The sequence below is a fragment of the Euleptes europaea genome, chromosome 9, assembly GCF_029931775.1.
Source record: "Euleptes europaea isolate rEulEur1 chromosome 9, rEulEur1.hap1, whole genome shotgun sequence".
Classification (NCBI taxonomy): Eukaryota; Metazoa; Chordata; class Lepidosauria; order Squamata; family Sphaerodactylidae; genus Euleptes; species Euleptes europaea.
Window position 1 is genome coordinate 59,093,525 of NC_079320.1, and position 7,012 is coordinate 59,100,536.

Here is a 7,012-nt window from a genome sequence, read left to right on the forward strand (position 1 = left end):
AGATGAGGACTCTGGAAGGGGGGGGGAAATGGCAGGAACTTACAATTTAATTTTTATCAATAAATAAGATCACTATTAAGTATGATATAAAGTTTTATTCAGTGTACCTATAGTTTAATTAAGACTTAAAACTTTAATTAAAATTTATTAAGTTAATAAACCTACCTATATAGTTTAAGTTTAAGAAATTTGGCTCTCAAAAGAAATCTCAATCGTTGTACTGTTGATATTTGGCTCTTTTGACTAATGAGTTTGCCGAGCTGTTCTAGATCAAATCATGCCTAAAATATCCCCAGAAGCTAAAATGGTCACATTATGAGAAGGGAAAAGACAATAACGCTAGGAAAAGTGGAAGACAGCAGGAAAAGAGGAAGACCCAACATGAGATGGATTGACTCAGTCATGGCCCTGTTTGCAAGACCTGAGCAAGGCTGCTAATGATAGGACGTTTTGGAGCCACTTTGAGGGCCGCAAGGTAGAAAGGAGAAAGCAATAAATGTCTTAAGTAAAATAAATAAATAAATGAACACGAGTGTGCCTAATACTGAATTCTCACTGGTCCATCAAAGTCAGTATTGTCTACTGAGATTAGCACCAGCTCTCCAGGATCTCTGGCACAGATCTTTTATATTGCCTACAACCCAATCATTTTAATTGGGAGATGCCAGGGATTGAACGTGAGACTTTCTGCATGCCAAGCATACACTTTACCACTCAGCCACAGACCCTTTTGATGGCATTGCACACCCAAGGCCTCTGCCAGCCACCAACATGGTCTTCTCAAAGTCCCCCCACTTTCAAGAATGTGATATTTTATGGCCCAGGCATTTCTGTCGCTCTCCTGTTTTGGAGCAGCCTCCTAGAAGGGATAATACAGGTACCTATTCATGGGGCCTTCCAAAGAGTCATGGGTTCTGACTGCGTTGGGAGAAAGACAAGGCATATAAATACTCTATATAAATAATTGCCCCAACACATTAGAACACTCATGAGTAGCGGGACCCCCCCCCCCCATTTTACAGGGCAGCTGGCCTACAACTTGTCAAGTATATGGCAAACCTCAGCACACTCAAGTATCCTTTTATTGCAAAGACAGATTTCTTACGGTCGATCCAAAATTAAAGCTAAAAGAACTTTGTCTGGATATCAGCCAGAAGTGATTTAGTACCGCAAAAGGACAAAGCCATAAACTGTTATTGGATTCATAATAGAAATCTCTCTATCTTCTCCATACTTGCATTGTGACATTGGCCAACTGCCAATACAGTAAAAGCAGTATAGATATAATAATCTCAAAAAGAAATGGCTTAAATGCAGCTACTCCTCCTTTTGCAAGGAAAAATGTATTGGTCAAATCTGAACTCTTCCTGTGGAGATCTCTGTTGGCTTTCGATAGCTTTCAAGCCATTCATGTCAAAGCATTCTTCATAAGTGAACATTTCATCCCCCCCCCCCCCACATACACACCTATACACTTGACTTAAAACACTACGGGGAACATCTCTCCTCATCAGTAACCCCCATCAGAACAGTTTTTAGGCAGTGGGTTTCAAACAATATTCGGGGGCGGGAACTAGGTTCATGGATGTTTCTCAAGGACTGAATGGACAGATCACTAAAGTGGGGGACATAACAAAGATTTAGAAAATCATGCCTGAAGTGAAGGGGGATAGAGAAAATTTTCTCTTTCTTGTAATACTAGAATTTAGGGGCACCCACTTAAGGGCAACAGATTCAGGTCAGACAAATGGAAGTCTTTATTTACTCGATGAGTAATTAAATTGTGGAATTCACTGCCAGAGGATGTAGTGATGGCCATAAGAATAAATTGTTTTAAAAGAGCATTAGGCAGATTTATGGAGAATAGGTCCAACATTCATGGAGAATAGGTCCATGACTACTAGCCATGATGACTAAAGGGAATTTCCACATCCAGAGGCAGTAAGTCTTTGAATATAGTTGCTGGGAGGCAACATCAGAATCTTGGCCTACAGAACTGGCTGACTATGTGAAACAGGATGCTGGACTAAATGGACTACTGGTATAATCCAGAAGGGCTCTTCTTATGTTCTTCACTGGCAGATAAGTGTCTCTGATAAACAGCTTGTCTATCATAACTTATTTTATTTCGCAATATGCAGGTGCTAGGGAATGTTGAATATGCTCTGGGGAGCTCAGACAGGGAAAGGCAAAACTCAACAAGCTTGCCTGAGCAGCCTAACACACGACTTGAGTCCTCTACAACAGCAACCATCAAAGAAGCACAGAAGTTCCAGAGCAAGCAAGTTAAATGTGGGAAGTAATCCCTATAAATAGGAAGTATGAAAAACAGCACTCTCGCCAATGGCCATCATATTATCTGAGGAGTCGCTGCCACTACAACTAAATAAATCGGAGGGAGACATCACCACCACTCATGCTGCAGAAGCAATAGCAGATCTGCCTTCAGGGATTATTAGGCCATTCAGAGCGTGCTTGCTACAACATCAAAAATTAATGCTATTTTAATTGGTACTTTTTATCCAGTGATATTCCAACTGGAACTAAACAATTTGACTTAGGTAAAAGCCTGAAGCAAGATACGTCTTCCCACATGCTGAAGGGACATCCTTCGCCGCTGTGGGACCAGCTAAAACATGTTATGACATAAAGGTCCTGTGCATGAAGCGGTGGTTTGGACATACTCTGCGTCCTGTTCCTTTGGCGTGTGGGGACCTTTTGAGCAAACAAAATACATATTAACTTGAAAATGAGACACATGCAAGAAAAGAATGACTGAAAGGGCTGCAGTGCCTAATATATAGTTGATTCCACTCTGTTGTTATGCATATTCTGTTCTTTGGGCATGCAGTCCTGCTAAGATCATTATCATGTTGATTGTTTTAATTTCTCTCATTTTTGTTGGGCATAAACAAATGACAGAGAATGGCCTGCCTCCGGTTTGTATGAGGGTAGCACTTCCACTCAACTGTTTGAGCCTTTCACATTACCTACTGGTGGGCAGCAACACTCAGATTTAGTGTCACTATGGCACAAACACCAAATAAGTACATATCATAACTCTTCCATTCTGGAACATGGCCCTCTAACAACCACCCATTCACAGCCCATTCTGTTAACAGGAATAGGGAGATGTCAAAAACACTTCGGCACAGCACAATTCCACTCCTCCGAAACATCAGCAACATTAAGAAGAAAGCTACTGTGATCAGGCATTTAATATCTGCATGTTTTGATTAACCATATGCTTCATTAAAGCCTCACTAGCTTCTAATAAGATAGCTGCAGGCTTGCACTGGGCAGATACCGCTCCACTCTCAGTATGGAAATCCACTACCTTACTCTTCATGAGTGTTAGAAGAGTTGTTAAAGAGTTATATTTTAAATGTACATTCGGACAAGACACAATTCCTTTAATGCCCAGTCAATTCACTTCATGAGGCAGAAGTCCTCCTCCCTCAGCCTTCAGAGTCATCTTTGGTAATGTAAAGGAGCATTATCTACATTCAGACACAGATGTAGATTGCAATATTTGGAGGATTCTCCACCTCAGTTCAGCGCCTCATGGGCTCACCCTCCTGTCTTAAATGTCAGGTTTTATTTTAAGCCACACAGCTTGCTTTATGAAATTACTTACCTAACAGTTTGTATCCTGGAAGTGTGCTGCATTGTCCTTTTAGGCTATAATTTGGATTACGTAAATTAATGTCTCAAAGTCCCTACTTCATAGTTCAGATTTAGACCTCGGGTTTTAGACCTGCTCCTTTTATCCCTATAATTTAGAACTAAAAAGCGCTCAGATTTCAAAATGAAAACTGTGTGCCCTTGAAATAAAAGATTTTTGAGACATCACTGCTAAACTGTCAGTACTCTTCTCTCACAAGCACTACGTAACAATCTGGCTACTCCTTTTCTAAGTGATGAAAGAGATTATAGAAGAGTTCCATGAACAGATTGCTGTAACATGAGCCAATGAATTTTCTTCTGTGATCCCAAGATCTTTTTCTAGAAAACCAGTGACTAATTGAGCTTTCACTGATGTGAATACAAAGCTAGAATTCTTTGTTCTAATGAGCGGCATTTTTGATTTCATGTAAACTTCAAGTGTCATTCTGTTGCTCGGTTTGAAGAGATCTGTTATCTGCTATCTCGGGATTTAGCCTTCCTGAACAATTTGGCCATCAGCTGCAAAACCTGCTTACCTCCCTATTCACCCAACTCCAGATCATTTATGAATAAATTTAATAGCGCTGATTCCAATAAAGATTACTCCATTCACACTATTTCTTCTTGCCATTCTGACAACTGCTTGTTTTGAGGAATGCCATATGGTGTGGAAAATAACAGAGGAAAGGAATTGCATGAGGAAATGGCAAAGAGGAGGATGGATTAAGAATCCTTTTCTACCACTGCTTCTTTGCAGTAAATAGTATCCCTCCCCCTCTTCCCTTCACACACTTCCCGCCATGCTGAAGAGACTGCAGATACTGTATGATTTTAATTGGGAGGGAAGAAATTCACTCTTCTGTTTAAAAACTATGCTGAATTCCTCAAAGACTCTCAAATTCTTACATCTCATTGAATGAAATTAACTCTTTACCCTCTTTTGAAGTGAAACCTTTCCTCAGCATCAATTCAGTTTCTTCGATTCTGTCACACGTCTACTTGCACTGTTGCTTAGGTTGACCCAGACCAGATAAGAGATAACATTATTTATGCTATCTTGCATTGGGTAACAACAGTGTTCCATAAAAAACTATTTCCTAGAATCTACCGAGACTCTCTTCATTCACTTAGGCCACGTTTGTTTTTCATTCAGTCAACAGAAGTATAGTGTCAACAGAAGATCACACAAAATGATGGTATCACTTTACTCTGCTCTGGTTAGACCTCACTTAGAGTACTGTGTTCACTTTTAGGCACCATAATTTAAGAAGGATGTAGACAAGCTGGAATGTGGCCAGAGGAGGGCAGCAAAGATGGTGAGGTATCTGGAGACCAAGTCCTATGAAGAAAGGCTGAAGGAGCTGGGTATGTTTAGCCTGGAGAGGAGACGACTGAGAGGTGATATGATAACTATCTTCAAGTATTTGAAGGGCTGTCACATGTTGCGCCAGAAGGTCGGACCAGAACCAATGGGTTGAAATTAAATCAAGAGTTTCCGTCTAAACATTAGGAAGAACATTCTAACAGAACGGTTCTTCAGTGGAACAGGCTTCCTCAGGAGGTGGTGGGCTCTCCTTCCCTGGAAGTTTTTAAGCAGAGGCTACGGCCATTTGTCAGAAATGCTGATTCTATGATCTTAGTCAGATCATGAGAGGGAGGGCAGGAAGGTTTGCATCAGTGTTTGGCTGGCCCTTTCTTGCATGCCCAGAGTAGTGCCGATCACCACTTTGAGATCAGGAAGCAATTTTCCTCCCGGTCAGATTGGCCAGGGATCCTGGAGGAGTTTTTTTTTTTTTTGCCATCTTCTGGGTGTGGAATAGGGTGTGTGGGGGTGGGGTGGAGGAGGTAGTTGTGAATTTCCTGCATTGTGCAGGGGGTTGGACTTAGATAACCCTGGTGGTCTCTTCCAACTCTATGATTATATGATATGGCCTCCCATGCTATAGGCAGGTCAGGAAGAAAGACTGGGCTGGGAACAAGTGCGCACAGGGACCCAGCATGATTATCTATTAGAGCTTTCCTTCAAATATTAAAAAAAAAATACAAACCAGAAAGATTTTTGGAAGATAGACATTTTTCTCCCTAAAAGTAGCTTTAGAAGTTTTATCTCCACTAGTGGCCACAGGCTCACCCACACATGGAAAAACCTTCGGAATTAATTAAGCTAAATTTCAAATGGAAAATTCGGCAAAGCTGGAGAGTAGTCTCAGTCACTGCAGACCGGAAAATACCTGTACACGTTTGCACATAACCATACTAGCATCATAACCTTCCTTCAACAGCCAAGTAATATTCGATCATTACTCTTTATGTGATGATATAACAAATGTATAAAATACGCTGTGCATATGATTGCAGAAACAGCAGCACTCTTGACTACAGCCAAGCACAAGGCGTAATATTATAATAATGAGTCCACTTCAGTAAACTTGCACTTTAATAAGACTTTAATAATACTGGTAGCAAGCCAAATTACATAATGTCTTAACAATACAGAAAGCTTTCACAGAGAAAATAAAAGTCCATTACAATATTTGAAAGAAAAAAAACCTTTTGGACTGGAAACGGCTTCTAAACAAACAATTAGGTTTATTCATTTTTTAAAAACCCTATCAAACTTAAGAGAAAGAGAAAGAAAGCTACAGAACAAAATTAAAGGGGATCTAGTTTTAGTCAATGTTTCCAAAATGTATGGCACATAGCCAGTTTTTAACAACTAAAAGAAAGCCAAAACTATAATTATGACTTACAGCAAGTACAGTCTCAGCACAGACTGAATCTCCTTGTTTTCCCTTTAGAGGAAAAGTAGTGATTAAATTACCTTGGAGGGTGGCTCCAGAACTGGAACATGGTAGATTGTCTAGTAGAAATTTAGACCAATAAAAGTAGTTTCCCTTTTAGTAACTAAAATCAGCTCCAAACAGGGTCCCATAGGTGAAAACCCAATGATTTATTCACTTACCCTTTACTAAACTGGAAGTATCTTGGGGAAAAGGAATTAAAGCTACTCTAAAACTACATCCAATGCAAAACATTCTTCAAATGTAATTGAACACATGCTAGTCTACAACAGGAGAAGTAATTAAAGAAATGAACATTTGGTAAAATACCAAGGTGTAATGTATTAGTGTAGGTATCACACACAACACAATATTCTGCCTGTTCTATAGATGACTAGCTTATTGTTTGAATGTCAACATTATCATTGATAACAGTTGTGCTTTCTGTTGACCTTCTAGGCTAGCACACATGTCCTATACATATGTGTTACTGAAGATTTCTATAGGGGTTCTTGTCTACAGTCAATTGCTCATAGGTTGTTGGATTGGAATTTCAGCTCCCTTAA